The sequence below is a fragment of the Canis lupus genome, chromosome 4, assembly GCF_048164855.1.
Source record: "Canis lupus baileyi chromosome 4, mCanLup2.hap1, whole genome shotgun sequence".
NCBI classification, from domain to species: Eukaryota; Metazoa; Chordata; class Mammalia; order Carnivora; family Canidae; genus Canis; species Canis lupus.
In genome coordinates this window covers 61846333-61862742 of record NC_132841.1, presented here as the reverse complement: position 1 = coordinate 61862742, position 16410 = coordinate 61846333, and the positions used below count along the sequence as shown (strand labels likewise).

The window sequence follows — 16410 nt, the reverse complement described above, 5'->3', positions numbered from 1 at the left end:
TGGTAAAGGATGCCAAAATACAGGGTCCTGATTTTGCAAGGGGTAGGATTGGAGTGTGAGGCAATTAGGCAGAGCAGCATGTTGGATGGCTCTACTGTTAGATCACTGTCAAGGCCTGCCCCAAAGGACTGTAGGAGAGCCACTATACACACTTCCTGGATCCAGAGTCTTCTCATCCTAATGTCCATTCTCTTTGGATCTGCTAAGTTAATCTCCATCTGCACTGCATAGTTTTCTGGGAAAAATTTTTAAAAAGGACTAGTAATCTGAATGGAGGGCATAGAAATGATGGCTGTCTCTGGGTGTGATTTCTAATTAAAATACATCTTTTAAAATAGCTTCCTGCCATCTTCCAAATTGTCTGCAATGAATACATATTACTTCTGTAATTTCTCCAGGGAGATCTAATTTCAGCCAGGGCTAAACAGTTCAGGCCAGAATCAGCTGCTTTAGCATCACACTGGTGGCTTATTTCTCTTTAAAAATAAATAAATAAAGCAAAAAGTACTCCATATTCATGGCTCCTACACCCTCTAAGTTCTGATTTCTCCCCGGGATCCTTGGTTGGTATATTATTTTTAGTTTATTCCACCATTGAACATATGTTTCCACATTAAGTCCTTGTGCCTGTCATCCTGTATGTTTTAGCACCAAAGGTGACTTTTTAAAAGCAAACCAAACTAAGCCTAAATAATACAACCCAGGAAACAGGGATGAGTGACTCTTTCATTCTGTTCACTGTGATTAAATATCTTGACCACAATCTCCCCAGCATTTTTAGCACAAAGAATGAAAATACTTGAGACATAATGAGGAGCTAGAAGAAAATCCCATACATTGAAGTTACCTCAACAATTTTACAGAAGAGATTGGCCTAAGGGTATATTACATCTGTCTTTAAAGTTTATGGAAAAATTCTTGTTGCCTATGTGTTATGGTAAAACAAAATGCAGGCATGGAAAAACAACTGACTTTAAAAATAACAACATACTTAAGAGTCCAGCTTGCAGTCATTAGAGGTAGTACAGCTGGGGTCAGTTTATAGACTTCTGTTTTTAATTTGCATAAATAGTCTAGTGCTTGGCTGGAGCAGGCATGCAGCTGCCTCACCAGGCTGACTGACTTTTTTAGCACCCAGAAGGTGCTGAGACGTGGGTCATGGCAGTACAAAGATTCAGCATGAGGCTGCAAAGTGAGAGTCCTTCTCCATTCCCACAAGGAAAACCTAGAACTTCTGACAGTGTTTTCTCAACTTTGAGCTAGCATTCTTTCGAGTTCTGCTAATGAAAAAGAAACTCCCAGTTGTACCTCAAGAGCATCATGTAATGATACTTCCGTTGCAGACTGACAGATGAATGTCTGCATTGCTAAGCCCTGACATGGAAAAACCAAAGCAGGCCCTTATCATAACTCGTATAGAGTGGTGGCAGTGCTTGCTAAAGATTGAATGTTTGTGTCCCTCCCAAATTTATATTTCAAAATCCTAGCCCCAATGTAATGGTGTTAGAAGGTGAGGCCTTTGAGAGGTGATTAGGTCATGAGGATGGAACCCTCATGAATGGGATTAGTGCCCTTATAAAAGAGGTCACTTGCCCCTTCTGCCATATGAAGACTCAGCCTCAAGAACTGAGAAATAAATGTTTTTTTGTTTAGCGCTCCCACCCCCACTCTTGGAGTCAATAGATAAATAAAATTCTCAATAGAGAATTTCAGGAAAAAATAGAACAGATCAGAGCAGTTGGGGATGGCATCACAGAAGTGGAACTTAATTCATCAAACATTCACTTAGCAGATTCCATAAATTATATCTTCCAAGGATTCAAATGTATAAAGGACTTAACTCAGGTCCTGATTCTGACATCCTGATGCTTGGTTTTGGCTGGTGCCTAACTGAACATGGCAGGAATGTAGAGAGTGATGAGTGTCATAATAACAGACAATGATAAGTGAGACCCTTTCAGTCACAGAACTTTAGATCTGGAAGGATCCTTAGAAACATCCTAACCCAGTCTCCTTCTTTTATAGATAAGAAAACTGAGTTTGTCACTTGTCCATCTTATGCTGTTAGGTTTGAAACTGAGCTGGGATTCAGATCCTAATATAGACCCTGAAGGATAGGCAAATTCCAGTAGAGGGAACAGTAAGGACCCAGGTAGGGTGGATGTTCAGTCAGTAGACACTAGTCAGTTATATTAGCACCTTGCCTCATCCTTTTGTCTGTTCTGATTGATGGGTGTCCCTGCTGATTCATTAACTATTCTGCATGTCACGCCTGGGCAAAGGTGCATCTCATTTCCCACTCAGCTGAATCAGTGTTAACAGAAGGGGAGAGAGTTTTTAATAATGAAGTACTAGGACGCAATTAATCTCTTAGCACTGCAATAATGCTTGATATAGCACAGCTCTCTCTAAAGGTATCACAAATGGAGAATAAATGTACAAAAGAGTTCTATATGTTAAGAATGGGGAAAGGGCATGGCTAAAGAACAAGCTGAGTCCAACACCATAATTCCATTTATAAATTTCAAGCATTATGTTAGGTGTAGTACTCACAGGTGGTAAAATTAAAAAGGACAAAGCAGGTTTGCTTTTGGTGTTTTTTTGTTTGTTTGTTTTTTGTTTTTATGGTAATAAGTTTTTACTCTAGGGAGAGGAAATTGGGAAGATATAGAGACTCACAGGGGGCTTCTGGGGCATGGTAATTTTCTATTTCTTCAATACTGGTGTTCATTTTATAATTAGTCATTACACTACACATCTGTTTTATGCACTTTTCCATATGGTATATTTAACAACAAAAAATAAGAACTAAAGCAGACTGAAGTTTAGTTTCTTTTTTGGAGGCTGGGAAAGTAATACAGACAGATCATCAGGTTCAATGAGCAGTTGCTTAAAGACAGAACAAAGGAGCCTGGAAACAAAGATGCTAAAAAATGGCATCACAATTAGAACATGGAGCTTAGCCATCAACATCCCTGTGTGGAGAATTGCCCTTTGCGTCCTCTCACTCCCACACAGAGGGGTGGTCATCACAGGCATTCTTGCTTAACAACATTGCATTTCTAACGCTCCTGGGAGATACGGCCAACCAGATTTCTAGGAAAAACATACAATAGGATTTTGATAGTAAATGGGCTGAGAAAGTTTAAAAAAACAAGAATGAATCATTGATTTTTGGGGGAAGGTATTGTCTCATTTTTCCAGTGTACTATTCAGTGGCATTATGCACATTCACAATGTTGGGCAACCATCACCACTATCTATTTGCAGAAGAATCATCGATTTTTAAACAGTAAAATATGGGCACAGGATCTCAAGTCTGATACCCTTTATGGACAAATGGAGGAAGCAGAGAAGTTTTGTCTGTGTGCATGGGGAGTGAGATAGCAGTGAGTGGGTGGCATGTTTTCTTAAGAGGAGAGCTACAGCAAGTGTCCCCTGCTGCACAGTGGTTTGCACACTGCCTAGCCCGGCAAGGATGCCACGCGATCAGCATGTGCAGCTCTTATGCAGCAGTACTAGTGGCACCGTGCGCTTGCCATGCTGGTTCTAAAGACAGGCTGCCTGAAGCAGGACCATGTGAAGGAACTGCTGTGCCTCATGATGATTCTAGCCTTTCCCAGAGCTGCAATTCTTTGGGTTTTGGTTTGATTCTCCAAAACTACTCTCTTGCTGCATGATCTGCAAAATTAGTATAATTTTGGCACTGGAAGGGACCCTAAAGACAACGTATTCAGACCCTCTCACTGTCTAATAGCAGAATCAAGAATGGTTCAGAAGCCTGAGCAGGGTGATGCTCTGAGGGAACTGGGCACTGCAAAATCCTACAGCTGCTGCACTTGTTTTAAAATTAAAGTGACTAAATTCTTAAACTATTTTTCTTTTGCTTTATTTTGAATAGCCAGACCCTCCCAGGAGTAATAAAAGCACAGCTAGAAATCTCTCATCTGGTGGACTTTCCTTCCCTCTAATTTTACCACATGTGGACCCTAAAATTATCATAAGGAAAAGGACAGAACACAGTAACTCACAATATAACATGATCTAACCCAGATGCTGACAACAGGCTGACTTCTAAGCACAGGCTGTGAACTTGTTTCAGAAGTGGGGAAATGTTGGGATCCTAGAACAGCAGTCATGGCCCTCAGCAAGATGTCCCTGTAGAGCTTGTAAGCAAGGCCATTGCCCATACACAAAGCACAAATATTTATGCTCTTTGTTCATGCTCTGCGTCTTCCCTCCTCTTCCTTTCCTTCCGTAGCCCATGTTCCCACATTTGTATTATTTCCTCCTAAGTTCCCAGAAGCATCTCGCTTTGCCCTTGGATTTTCAGGACCTCCCATTAGAACATCCTGGCGAGGGCTGGGTTCCTAAAAAAGCCTATGACTCATAGGACTATTTTCCTGAATTTCTTTCCATTATCAAAATCTCTTACTATCTCTCTCAATCTAAAGTGTCCTGTACTGACTTCCCAAGGTAATTTTATCATCTAATCAGGGTTTATGAAAGAAGGACCAAATTATGACTTTAGAGGGCTCCCAGGTACTTTTACTTTTGTAGCCCCTTCCTCCACAAAGAAATATAAAAAATTACATTGTACAACTGCGTTGGAAGAAAAATAAATATAATCCAGACTGGGCTCATTATTATTTTTCCCCTATAATTTTAAGAAAAGCAAAAATGAAACACTGTAGGCCCTAGGCATTGTACCTGTTGTGCCTTGTGCATAACTGGCCCTGCCTGGTAGTATGGCCCAAAGACTCACTGGGTTACATTAGTATATCAGACTGTGTTATCACTAGGATGCTTTTGGTTGTAAATAATGGGATAAAACTCAAACAGGCCTAAACAATAAAGGGAACTTACAGGGTCACAGAGCTGGTTAAGTTCAGAGATTGACATGGCTTGGAGTCAGGTATCTGCCCTCTTGAAACTTCCATTCTTCGGGTAAAGACTGAAGAGACAGACCATGTTATAGACCTTGCTTTTTACCTGCCCATCGGCCACTGCCCTCCTTGCCTACCTTCCTATCAGAGCTCACCTTCATGATGAAGGAAACTGAAAAAGCCAACTAAGCTTTTTCAGTTTCCCTGGAGGCTATAGTTTAGATATATAACCAAATTCTGGCCATTGCAACTTCAGTGAAAGTATGTGTCCAGGTTCCCTCCCCCTTAGATGTGCAAGAAGTTCCAACTCTTCTGTCCTACTTTGGGATATGCATAAGCTTCTGCAGTTGTCTTGATTTCATGAAAGACCACGTGGACCATACATTGAAGGTGGCAGAAGACCGGATTTCATGGGTTTTTGATGACATTGTTGCACTACCTAACCAGCCCTGAAACTGTCTCTGAACACTTTCATTAAGTGAGATAACAAACTTTTAGCTGGGTATTCTATTACTTGCAGCTTCCTATAGATAATGAGAAAAAAAAATGAATCCCAAATTTTCAGATATTGATAAATGCTGTTAGGACAATAAATATGATGGAGGGACTACTTCAAATTGGATAATTATAGAAAGACTCTCTAAAGTGACATTTGAGCTTGATGGAGCCAGCTATACAGAAGGATCTGGGAGGCAGGGTGCTTTAGATAGAGCAAACAGTAACTCTAAAAGTCCCAAGTGTCAATTATTAGAATGAATTTGAAGAATAGAAAGAAGTGCCTTGACTGGAGTACAGTGAGTAAGGGGAAGGAGTGGAATGTGAAAGCAGACAAGATACAAGTCATTTTGTATTTTATTTTATTTTATTTTATTTTATTTTATTTTATTTTATTTTTCTGAGTGAACCAAAGACTTTATTTTTTAAAAGCAGGTAACACCAAAGGACTATGTCGTATCCATATTCATTGCAAAAATAATTACTGGGACTTTCAAAATATCAAAAGAATAAGCTGGATCACTGATTACAACTATAATATTCGGCCAATATACACGTTTTGTGTGTGTGTGTGTGTGTGTGTGTGTGTGTTCCAGGTCTAGGCTTCCTTTCCATGTATTATTATTCATATGCATTCCCTGTGTCTATTTATCATCAAAATGGGGACACTCGAAACTCGAGCCCAGTTTTATCTTGATTTCAAAGCTGATGCAGCAGCTAACCGAGAACTCTGGTTTGCTGATTGAGTCCTAGAAGTCATGTCTTCTGATGTCATACAATGAATTGTATCTCTGAAAAATAAAATCAGAATTCAAACTCCTTTGAAACAGGTAAGTCCCCAAGCTCTCCAGCACCATGGTACCTGGATTGCTCACACTGTGCTTTCCTCTGTTTCTCTTAACACACCACTGGGAACCCCAAAGTGGTCCCACTTGGAAGAGTTCCATTATAAAGGTTTTTGTAGAACCGCACTAAACTCATGTAGAGGCCATGGATAAAAACCATCCATTGTTTTTTCTGTTAAGAACCAAAAAAAAAAAAAAAAAAAAAAGAGTGCCTTCCTTGGGAAGCAGGAAAGTAGTAACAATCCTACAGTTAAGAAAAATGGTTCTATAAATCCCTCCTTCCAAAATTATGTTCAAAGGTGTTTAAGACCCAAAGGAGGTCATAAAAACAGTGAATATAAATGACTCCCCTACTAGAGAAAAAGCCCTTCATGCAAAGTGGCTGAGGGTCTGCTGCGGAGAACTGAGGAAAGGCAGATCCACGGTCAAGACCCGGCTCTACCTGTTTCTAGCACGAATTTACGATCTCAAGGGTGTAAATGTGGTGGGTGTGAATTGTTCCTCCTTGTGCTGAAAAAAGGAATGAAGAAATCAAAGTGAATTTGTGTGCTAATGAAAAGGCTCTGAGAGGCAAGCCCTTCATTTCTAAGGCAAGAGTTTTGTCATCGGAAGTGGGAACAGATGCACATGGTGGCAGGCACTGAAGGTGGAGTCAGCTGTCTGCAGGCCAGGACAGTCTCAAAACTAAGGCAAGCACAGCTTTTCGGTTTGAGACCATCCCCAGGAAGGCCCACGGAGGCCAGTAAATGAAGCTGGTCCATGGCAAACCACCCGAAGATATTCAGACAGGGGTGACAGTCACAGTTAAGGTGGGGTGCCTTGGGGTCATGGCAGGTGGGAACCAGCACTCAAGGTGAACGTCTTTGCATGTCCTGCGCACGACTCCAAGCAGCAATCTCTGGGGTTTTTGGAGGTGTGTTACTTTTTGCGATATATTTTCCCCCCAAAAGAAGACACGAGGGTGGAGCCCCTGGAGATAAGGCCACCAAGGTGGAACCCCACCAGGGCGGGTTGGGTGAGGATCACAGAGCACTCTGGGCAGCACGCGGCTCCCTCCAGGTCTGGCCAAGTCCTACAAACACTTGTAGGTGCCCAGGAGAGCTTTGCAGTTGGGACAGGAGAGGTCCACGTCCTGCAGGGCATCCACACAGAAGGGGATGAAGCAGCAGCCCGCGATGCACCCCAGCAGGCACAGGCTCCCACAAGAGAGCCAGGTGAGGGCGCCGGCATCATAGGACAGCTGGGTCTCTATCATCTTGTTGCAGGAAGGACAGCACATCTGGATCAGACGGTCAAAAAGGAAGATGGGCTGCTGTACGTAGACGGTCTGCATGGCAATAGCATTGGCACTGGGGACGGGCACTGGCTGGGTGTAGTAGGCTGGCGGATTCATGCCCTTGCCATCCAGGCCCGTCACCAACCCCGGGGTCGACCCTGGCGCGGGACCAGGAGGCATAGGGAAATAACTATTGACCGCCACCATCTCTTCATAGGAAGGGGTGCAGATGGCACCGAGGAAGGCCCAACGGCTACCTGCTAGGATCCTGGAACATTTTACCGCCGCCCTCGCCACCAGTCCAGCCGGGCTCATTTTGCTTTTTTAAGGAATGCCTTGGCACAATGGTATAAATTTGGTTCTGGGAAATTGGGAGGAGGGGATATTTTAAGGATACCAAATGGCAAAATCTCATTTTGTAAGCAGCTGCTTAGTGTGCATATTAAATATGGTGGCGATATCTGCCCACCTCCTTCATAAGTATCATCCTCCAGTTCTTAAGCTCCTCCTTTTCAGAGAACTGTACTCCTCTCCCATATGGCGACCATAGAAGCAGCTGTATTTTATGAGGATTCATCTCCCTGACTATAGTTTTTGAACCAGGGATGTGTATCTAGTCTAAAAAGGCTTTTTCCCTGGGGACTTTGGAATTGGGGCCAGGAGATCAAGTTAATGCCTTGCACGTGGTTAAAGATATAAGATTTAAAGATTGAATGATGTAGTCGTATCTTGATCATATGGGGGGAAAAAAAAGTTGTCCGTCCAGAGAGGAGGACTAAGGGAAAGACAATCCTAATGGAATCCAAGTCCCTGGTTCTTGTAGGTTCCTAAAGCCTAGCCCCATCTATCCCTTTTTCAGTTTGGTGGTTGCACTTCTGTATCATCATTTATTTCAGGTACCCTTTTAGGGGAAAGGGAAGATATCAATATTGAAAACAAGGATGAGATGTTAAAATAACAAATCTTAAAATACAGAATTAGCTGAGTAAAGCCAAGGTGGGGACTGGTAATGATTCAGAGATCCCGAGCAGAATGCCAATGTTTCTGGTATGTAGTAGCAAAGCAGTTGATTATCTATTGTCTCTTGAGGATGATAAGCCTAGAAAGATTTCAGTAGTGGGGTGCCTGGCTGGCTCAGTGAGTGGAGCATGCAGCTCTCCATCTTGGGGTTGTGAGTTTGAGCCCCATTTTGGGTGTAGAGATTACTTAAAAATATAATCTTAAAAAAGAATTTCAGTAGAACTCAGTATATCCACCATTTACTTTATTTTTAAAATGATTTTACTTATTTATTTGTCGGAGAGAGGGAGCGCACAAGCAGGGGGAGCAGCAGACCGAGGGAGAAGTAGGCTCCTTGCTGAGCAAGAAGCCTGGTGTGGGACTCAATCCCAGGACCCGAGGATCATGATCTGAGCTGAAGGCAGACGCTTAACTGACTGAGCCACCCAGATGTTTCAACACTTTTTTCTTGTTATGATTCATAAAGTAACCCAGAACCTGTGAGCAGTATGGCATACTGCATATTGCACTACAGTGGGAACAGCTATGCAGGTGAAACTAGGAATCATGTGAAAATTTAACAATTTGGCAAACCATCATAGCAGATGCCCAATTAGAACAGAAGAGCCTGGTCTTCTACCTAGAAGAGATGATTGGTTTTGCCCCCGCAAAAGAGCATAAATTCACTTATTAATAAACTAAACATATGGTGTCTATATCTATGAAGAATTAAAATTAAATTGAATATGCCAAGATGGAAAAAATATTTACCGGTGATATTTTTAACTACAGTCCAGGCAGTTACACTTACACTATTTGTACTGATAAGATCTTACTTACAAAGTATTAGCAAAGGCATATTAGCAATAATCATTAAAAAACAATATTTCTAAGCATAAAAACCATAATAATACCTAAGAATAAATTTAAGATATATGAAGCATAACTTAAAACTATGCAACTTTACTGAGCATCATAAAAATACTTGAATAAATGGAGAAATAGCATGTGCTTTTAGATTCTTCAATATTAAAAGATGCTAATTCTTTCCAACAAGTTTTTTTTAAATTTTTATTTATTTATGATAGTCACAGTGAGAGAGAGAGAGAGGCAGAGACATAGGCAGAGGGAGAAGCAGGCTCCATGCACTGAGAGCCCGACGTGGGATTCCATCCTGGGTCTCCAAGATCGCGCCCTGGGCCAAAGGCAGGCGCCAAACCGCTGCACCACCCAGGGATCCCCCAACTAGTTTTATAAACACTGAAATTTCAAACAAAACACCAAAGATTTTTTTTGATAAAATTTTTGTTGAAAAATTACATACATACATACATACATACATACAAAAAGTACATGGAACTACACATCTCAACAAATTTGTAATTATTTTTAAACGGGTTTAAGTTCAAAGTTTATCTGAAGTAAAAATGGAGCAAAATATCCTATAAAATTTCAATTTAAAAAATAAAAATAAAATCTGAAAAAATCTAGAATAATATATTGCTTAAAATTTAGGATTTGTAAACATGCCATTAAAAATTGAAATCACAAAAAAAAAAAAAAAAGAAAGAAAGAAAGAAAAAGAAAAAAAAAATTGAAATCACAGGGGATCCCTGGGTGACTCAGCAGTTTGGTGCCTGCCTTCAGCCAGGGTGTGATCCTGGAGTCCTGGGATCAAGTCCCTCATCGGGCTCCCTGCAGGGAGCCTGCTTCTCTCTCTGCCTGTGTCTCTACTTCTCTCTCTTTCTCTGTGTCTCTCATGAATAAATAAATAAAATCTTAAAAAAATTGACAATAAAAAAGATTAATAGATTTGTCTACATATGTTTAATACTTCTCTGTGGTGAGTACCATAAAGTTAAAAGGCAAATGACAAATTAGGAAACAGTGTTTGCTATTTTCATTATGTCCCAGGCAGTGTCTTTGATAAGAACGAGGTGTGCTGTATTCTAATGAGTGCATGTGCAGATCCTGAAGTCAGATTGCTTGGATTTGAATATGAAACAGCCCACTTACCAGCTGTCTTAGGTTGGGTTCCCCAGAAGCCGTGACTGAGAGGAAGATTTTTTATACAAGTGACTTATTGATGATATTCTCTTCAGTGAAATCTGGAGGAATCCAGGAAGCAAGCTAAGTCAGGGGGATAATCTAAGCAAAGACAAGAGTTCAAATGAAGCTTCACTTAGCCTGACCTCACTGGAAGATCTGGAGCCAACATGGTACCATGAAGTCCTTGAAGCAAGCAGGCTGGGCCTTTGTATCTCCTAAAGCCTAGCCCCATCTATCCCTTTTTCAGTTTGGTTATTGCACTTCTGTATCATAGTTTATTTTAGGTACCCTTTTAGGGAAAAGGGAAGATATCAATAATTGGAAATTGCATCAGTCAGTCATTGTGTGCAGGCCATCCAAGCATCTGGGTCAGGCTGAGGACAATTTTCCAGAGAAGGGTGCAACTCTGAGTTGTTAGCCACCAACCATCATGGCAGCTAGATGATGGATGGATGCACTAGGTGGACAACGGGATTGGGGGATAGCACTAGCACCATCTTCTAAAACAACTAAGTCATCCTGATTAAGCTACTTAACTCTTTGAAGCTTCCATTTCCTCATTTATAATGGAAACATAGCGATGCCATTGGGTGGTAGGAGATATGGTAAGGAATAGTATATGTCAGGAAATAGTCTAACAAAAACACTCAAATATTAGCATTTAGAGAGTTTTACAAGTCCAAACATTCACTAATAGCAAGATGGGAAAATTACAAAGACTGGTAATGCATATGTGAAGAAATAGAATTATCCAAAATATGGGAATATTTTCTATTTAACTAGAATTATAGAAATGCAAACTTAAAGTGAATTACTGTTTATTTCTTATCAAAGATAATACTCAGTGTTGGCAAGGTATCTATGTGCGTATAGAGCAATCTCTTAAATTCCTATTAAGAGTATAAAATGATCGATTGTTTTCTGGAGGGCATATTGGAAATCTATTTGAAGCTTTTAAATCATGTATACCTTCTAAAATGTGCATTCCCATTTCCAAGAATTTATTTGCAGAAAATCTGGCATGGAAATTGGCAAATACTTAAAAATACAAAGAAGTTCATACGTAGTGTTATTTGAGTATTGGAAAATTGGCATAAGCTGATAAATCAGAAAGGAATAATAATGACAAAGCAGTTACTATAAAGAATAATGGTATAAAAATATATTTTTAAGAACAATTGGAGGTAATATACACCAGTGGTGATTATCTTTGTGAGACAAGTTATTTTTACCTTATTTGTGCTTATTTGTAGCTTTCTGATCTTTCTACAGTGAACAAGTGACACAACAATAACCCATAAGCTTCAGGCTTCTCAGTAGGAGCTCAAGCCTGTAGGTATAAAATTTGAGGATGGCCTTTAGCCACAATTTAGTTATTTTTGATTTCATACTATTTCTGCCAAACATACATTTGTAAGCAAATGCTTGGAACATATTTAAAGAAAGAATGAAGACCAAACAGTTTCAAGAAAACATATTTCTTAAATACACAGACACACATCACTATGAACAATGAGTGTGCATCTCTACCCAGGGAAGAGAAAGAGAACCTTTTGTATAAGAAGTGATTGGTGAGGGAACAATCTTAGGCTGTTGCTTTGAAACTTGATTTACACTCATTCGAGGAACTGTTTCTTCAGTGTACTCATTTTATTCTCTCTTTAGGCTCATTGCACATTGGGGCAAGATAGCAAACTGTATTGATCAGAATCACAATAGAAAACAGATGGCACAAACGGGGTAAGTGAAGAGAGGAGAGCAAAGGGACAGTTTACAAAGATGTGGGCAAGGCTGAGGAAAGGTACAACATCAGGGCCAGCTAGCAATACCAGAGAGAGGCTGAAAGAATGAGAAGGAGGAATTGTTATTTGAACCTCAGAGCTCAGGTGAGAGATGCAGGGACTCAACAAAAGTCACGACACCAATCATGTCGGGCAGCTGTCCCCCAAATGTTGGCTCAGCATTTCAGGCAGCTTCAATGTCAGGGCACCTCCATACCAACACAAGTGTCCACAATCCTCATAGCAGGGGAAGAGAGGACGTAGAGAAACCCACAGCAGCTCTTCAATGCAGCTAATTAGAGGTGATGGGTCACTTCAATTCACATCTCATTGGCCAAAGCAAGTCATGTGGGCCTGCCTAACTATAAGGGGCTGGGGAAGAATCCTTATATGCACCCAGAAGGAAAGGAGAACTGGAAACACTGGTGAAAAACACAGCTGGCGAGGGACCCATATTCTTTTATATTATGCAGGATTCCTTTGTCTGAGAAACAAACTCTTACCCAACCTTGGGACATACTCTATGCTGTGCCGTGTCACAGTAGCCACCAGCCACATTGAGCACTTGAATGTGATTTGAGGTATGCTGTCCCTGTAAAATATACCTCAGAGTTCAAAGACTTAGCACAAAAAGAATACAAGATAGCCTATTAATGATTTTTATTATTGATTATATGTGGAACACTAATATTCTTTTAAATATTGGGTTAAATAAAAATACATTATGATTTATTCATTTTATCTATTTTTCTTTCTTAAATGTGGTTTCTAGAAAATTTTGTATGCGGCTTGTGTTTGTGGCTTGCATTATAGTGCTATTGAACGGTGCTGCTCTAGAGAGTTCTCTTGGTTCCCAAGAGGGTTTCTAATAGAAAGAGATAAAGAATTACCAATCTCTGCTAGGATCCTCTATAGGATGAATCATTATTTTAATTGCTCCTGTAGCTAATTAGCTACACAAGTGTGAAGGTTTTCTTCTTTATTTTAGCATCTAATTTAAATTCCTTTATAAAGATTCAGCAGTTTTTTTTTCTCTCTCTCCTCCATAAAAGCAAAGCACAGGTGGTTCATAGAGACCATTATCCCGTGGAGAGATTTTTTTATAAAACGTGTTTAAATGTCACTCAGTTCCATTAAAACAAAGGAGCCATTCAGCAAAGGTGTTGCTTCTTAGTTTTTTACTTTCTTGTGGAAACTAATTTTGAGACTTTGACTATATTTTTATGAGGAAAGAGGGTACAGAGAAAGCCATTAATTTTACCTTTTCCTACATATGAAGAGTTAAAGTTGTAAGAAGTCCTCGAATTCACCTGGAAATATGGTCTAACAGTAACTATCCTATGGCCTGTGCAGAGAAAAGCCTCCTTTGCTCCTTCAGCTCCCTCCTTCTCCTAGTCCCAGCTCTTTGCCCTGGAGGCTGACCTGCTGGTCTGCACGGAGAGGTCTGGAATGGAGAGTTCTCATAGAGACCAGGAGGGAGGGGATCAGGGTCACAGTATCTATTCACCTGCTAGGTAGCTGAGGGCTGTATATTTAGAGTTGAGTCAGGAAAAGGGCATCACTCTAAAAGGAAGAATTTAATACAGAAATTAGAGTATTGACTGAGTACCACTGCTTTTCTTCATGACTTCTGATTCTAGTGTTTGCTCACTTTGCTCCTCCTTGTGGGTCTAGGAGTGGTGACAACTTTGCTGCTCTTACCCTCAGGCGACTGTCCTATCCCTTGTGATTCTCTAGTACTCCCTTGAGTACTGTGCCGTCCGCATTTGATTGTAACCCTCGTAGTGGGCCTGCTGGCATCTTGTAGGAGGGCTGCATCAAGACAAGAGGTTGTTGAGTGTCCTGGTCAATAATGAAGGACAGAGGAGCAACATTTTGAAGGTATTTCCTCAAGTCTAGGAACATAAAACAGCTCTTCATGTATTTCTGCCTGGTATTTACAATGTCTTAGAACAAGGAACTCTGTAATATGCCTGAGGTAAGAAAGAAAGTTATCAAGATGCATTTTGTATGTTGCAGTTTTCTCTCTGGCAAAGAAATGTCAATATTTGAATTGCACATTAAGCTCTACACTCATCAATTCTTGGTCTTCTAAGAATATACTTGTACTTCTTTTAGATGGGAGGTTGAAATACTTCCTATGTTTCGCCACCTGTACAATGAGGGGTGTGTTTAGACTAGAGTATCTTAAATATCTCTGTGCACTGACATTCTGTAAGTTTATGATATTTTAGTCAAATTTGTAAAATATAGTTTTTTGGCCTTTTGCTCAGGAGAGGTGAAAATGCGATTGTCTTTGGTTGTCGTGAATTCAGGTTCATCCACCAAAAGCCACCTCCACCATGCTGCCTAAGTTTGACCCCAAGATCAAAGTCATATACCTATGGTGCATCGGTGGTGGGGAGGTCTGTAACACCTCTGTCCTGGTACAGAAGATCAGGCCTCTGGATCTGTCTCCAAAAAAGGCTGGTGATGACATTACCAAGGCAACTGGTGGTTTGAAGTTTCTGGGGATTACAGTGAAACTGACCATTCAGAACACACAGGCCCAGCTGGAAGTGGTACCTTCTGCCTCTGCTCTGATTATCAGAGCCCCCACAAGGAACCACCTAGAGATAGAAGCAAAACACATTAAACACAGTGCAAATGTCACTTTTGATGAGCTTGTCATTGCCTGACAGATGTGGCACCGATCTTTAGCCAGAGAACTCTCTAAAACCATTAAAGAGATTCTGGGGACTGCCCCATATATGGGCTGCAATGTTGATGGCTGCCACCCTTATGAAATCATAGATGACATCAATAGGCATGTGTGTAGTACAAAGCCCAGCTAGTTAAGAGCTACGAAGGAACATGTTTCGATAAAGGATCATTTGACAACCAAAAAAAAAAAAAAATATATATATATATGTATATATATATATATATATATATATATATATATGGAATAATATGATGACGTTAATGTGTAGGCTTCTCTGAAGTGCTGGGCTGAATATTTTGTGAAACAAAGTTCACCTTCCCACTTAAGAAAATCAGAGAAAAAAATTTTTAAAGATTTTATTTATTCATGAGACACACACACACACACACACACACACACACACAGAGGCAGAGGGAGAAGCAGGCTCCAAGCAGGGAGCCCAATGTGGGACTTGATCTCCAGGATCATGCCCTGGGCTGAAGGCAGGCGCTAAACCACTGAGCCACCCAGGGATCCCAAGAGAAAATTATTTTTATTAATGCCCTTGAAAGCACCATATAAAAGAGTGCATGGTCCTAATAGCACCAAGCCAAAGTCAGAGGTCAGTGAACAATGGCCCAAGGGTCAAATGCAAACTGCCATCTGTTTTTGTAAAGTTTAATTAAAACACAAGCCATGCTGATTTGTTTATGTATTGTCTATATCTGCTTTCTCACTACCATGGCGTAGTTGAGTTGTTACAACAGAAATTGTGTCAGTCCACAAAACCTAAAATGTTTACTACCTGGCCCTTTACAGAAGTTTGCCAATTCTTGGCTTAAGATGAGTAAGCAGCTCTCTTTAAGTAAAATTCCTATTCAGGTTTTTCAGGTGTGACATATCCCAGACTCTGATAGCGGGTAGTTAAAGGTACAAATAATTGCCCATTTTGAAAGTGCCAAAATTAAGTGCTCACTTCGACAGCACATTTACTGAAAGCACCAAAATTATAAAACTTGGTTTGTATGACACTTGAAGGGCAGCCTGGTAATCTGAGGATTTGAGCTCAATTTTATTCTTTACCAGCTTAACAATCTTGCGAGAGTTACCTAATTTTTCTTAGTTGTAACATCACATGAGATAATATGTGGAACACCTTAAATTTCTATCTGAAAGTAAAAAGTTATTAAATATTAATTTTGACGCTGCAGGAAAGGAAATTGTAAATCTCTGAAGTCAGAAGGTCGGAAAATGCATCATATTTACCTAGAGCTTAACATGCAATGTTCAGTAAACAATTGCATAGCCATCTTCCCCCCATTGCCCTTAAAAAGCCACTCCTTCAGCAAAACAAACAAAAAAACCCTTGAATCTCTCAGGCAGGTGACATACTAGG

General features: G+C 40.4%; 1 protein-coding gene, 1 long non-coding RNA gene and 1 pseudogene across 3 annotated transcripts in view; 1 reads left to right on the top strand and 2 right to left on the bottom strand.

The window, feature by feature from the left end:
* HSPB3 (heat shock protein family B (small) member 3) overlaps positions 1–16410 on the top strand; it is a 135793-nt gene that overhangs the window by 14276 nt on the left and 105107 nt on the right. The gene's annotated exons all lie outside the window — the stretch shown is intronic.
* LOC140631420 (lipopolysaccharide-induced tumor necrosis factor-alpha factor homolog pseudogene) lies at positions 6657–7777 on the bottom strand (annotated as a pseudogene).
* LOC140632525 (uncharacterized) overlaps positions 11719–16410 on the bottom strand; it is a 62813-nt gene continuing 58121 nt past the window's right edge. Inside the window, exon 3 of the long non-coding RNA XR_012030130.1 lies at positions 11719–14940. This is a non-coding gene — a long non-coding RNA (uncharacterized lncRNA). The remainder of the gene's footprint in view (positions 14941–16410) is intronic.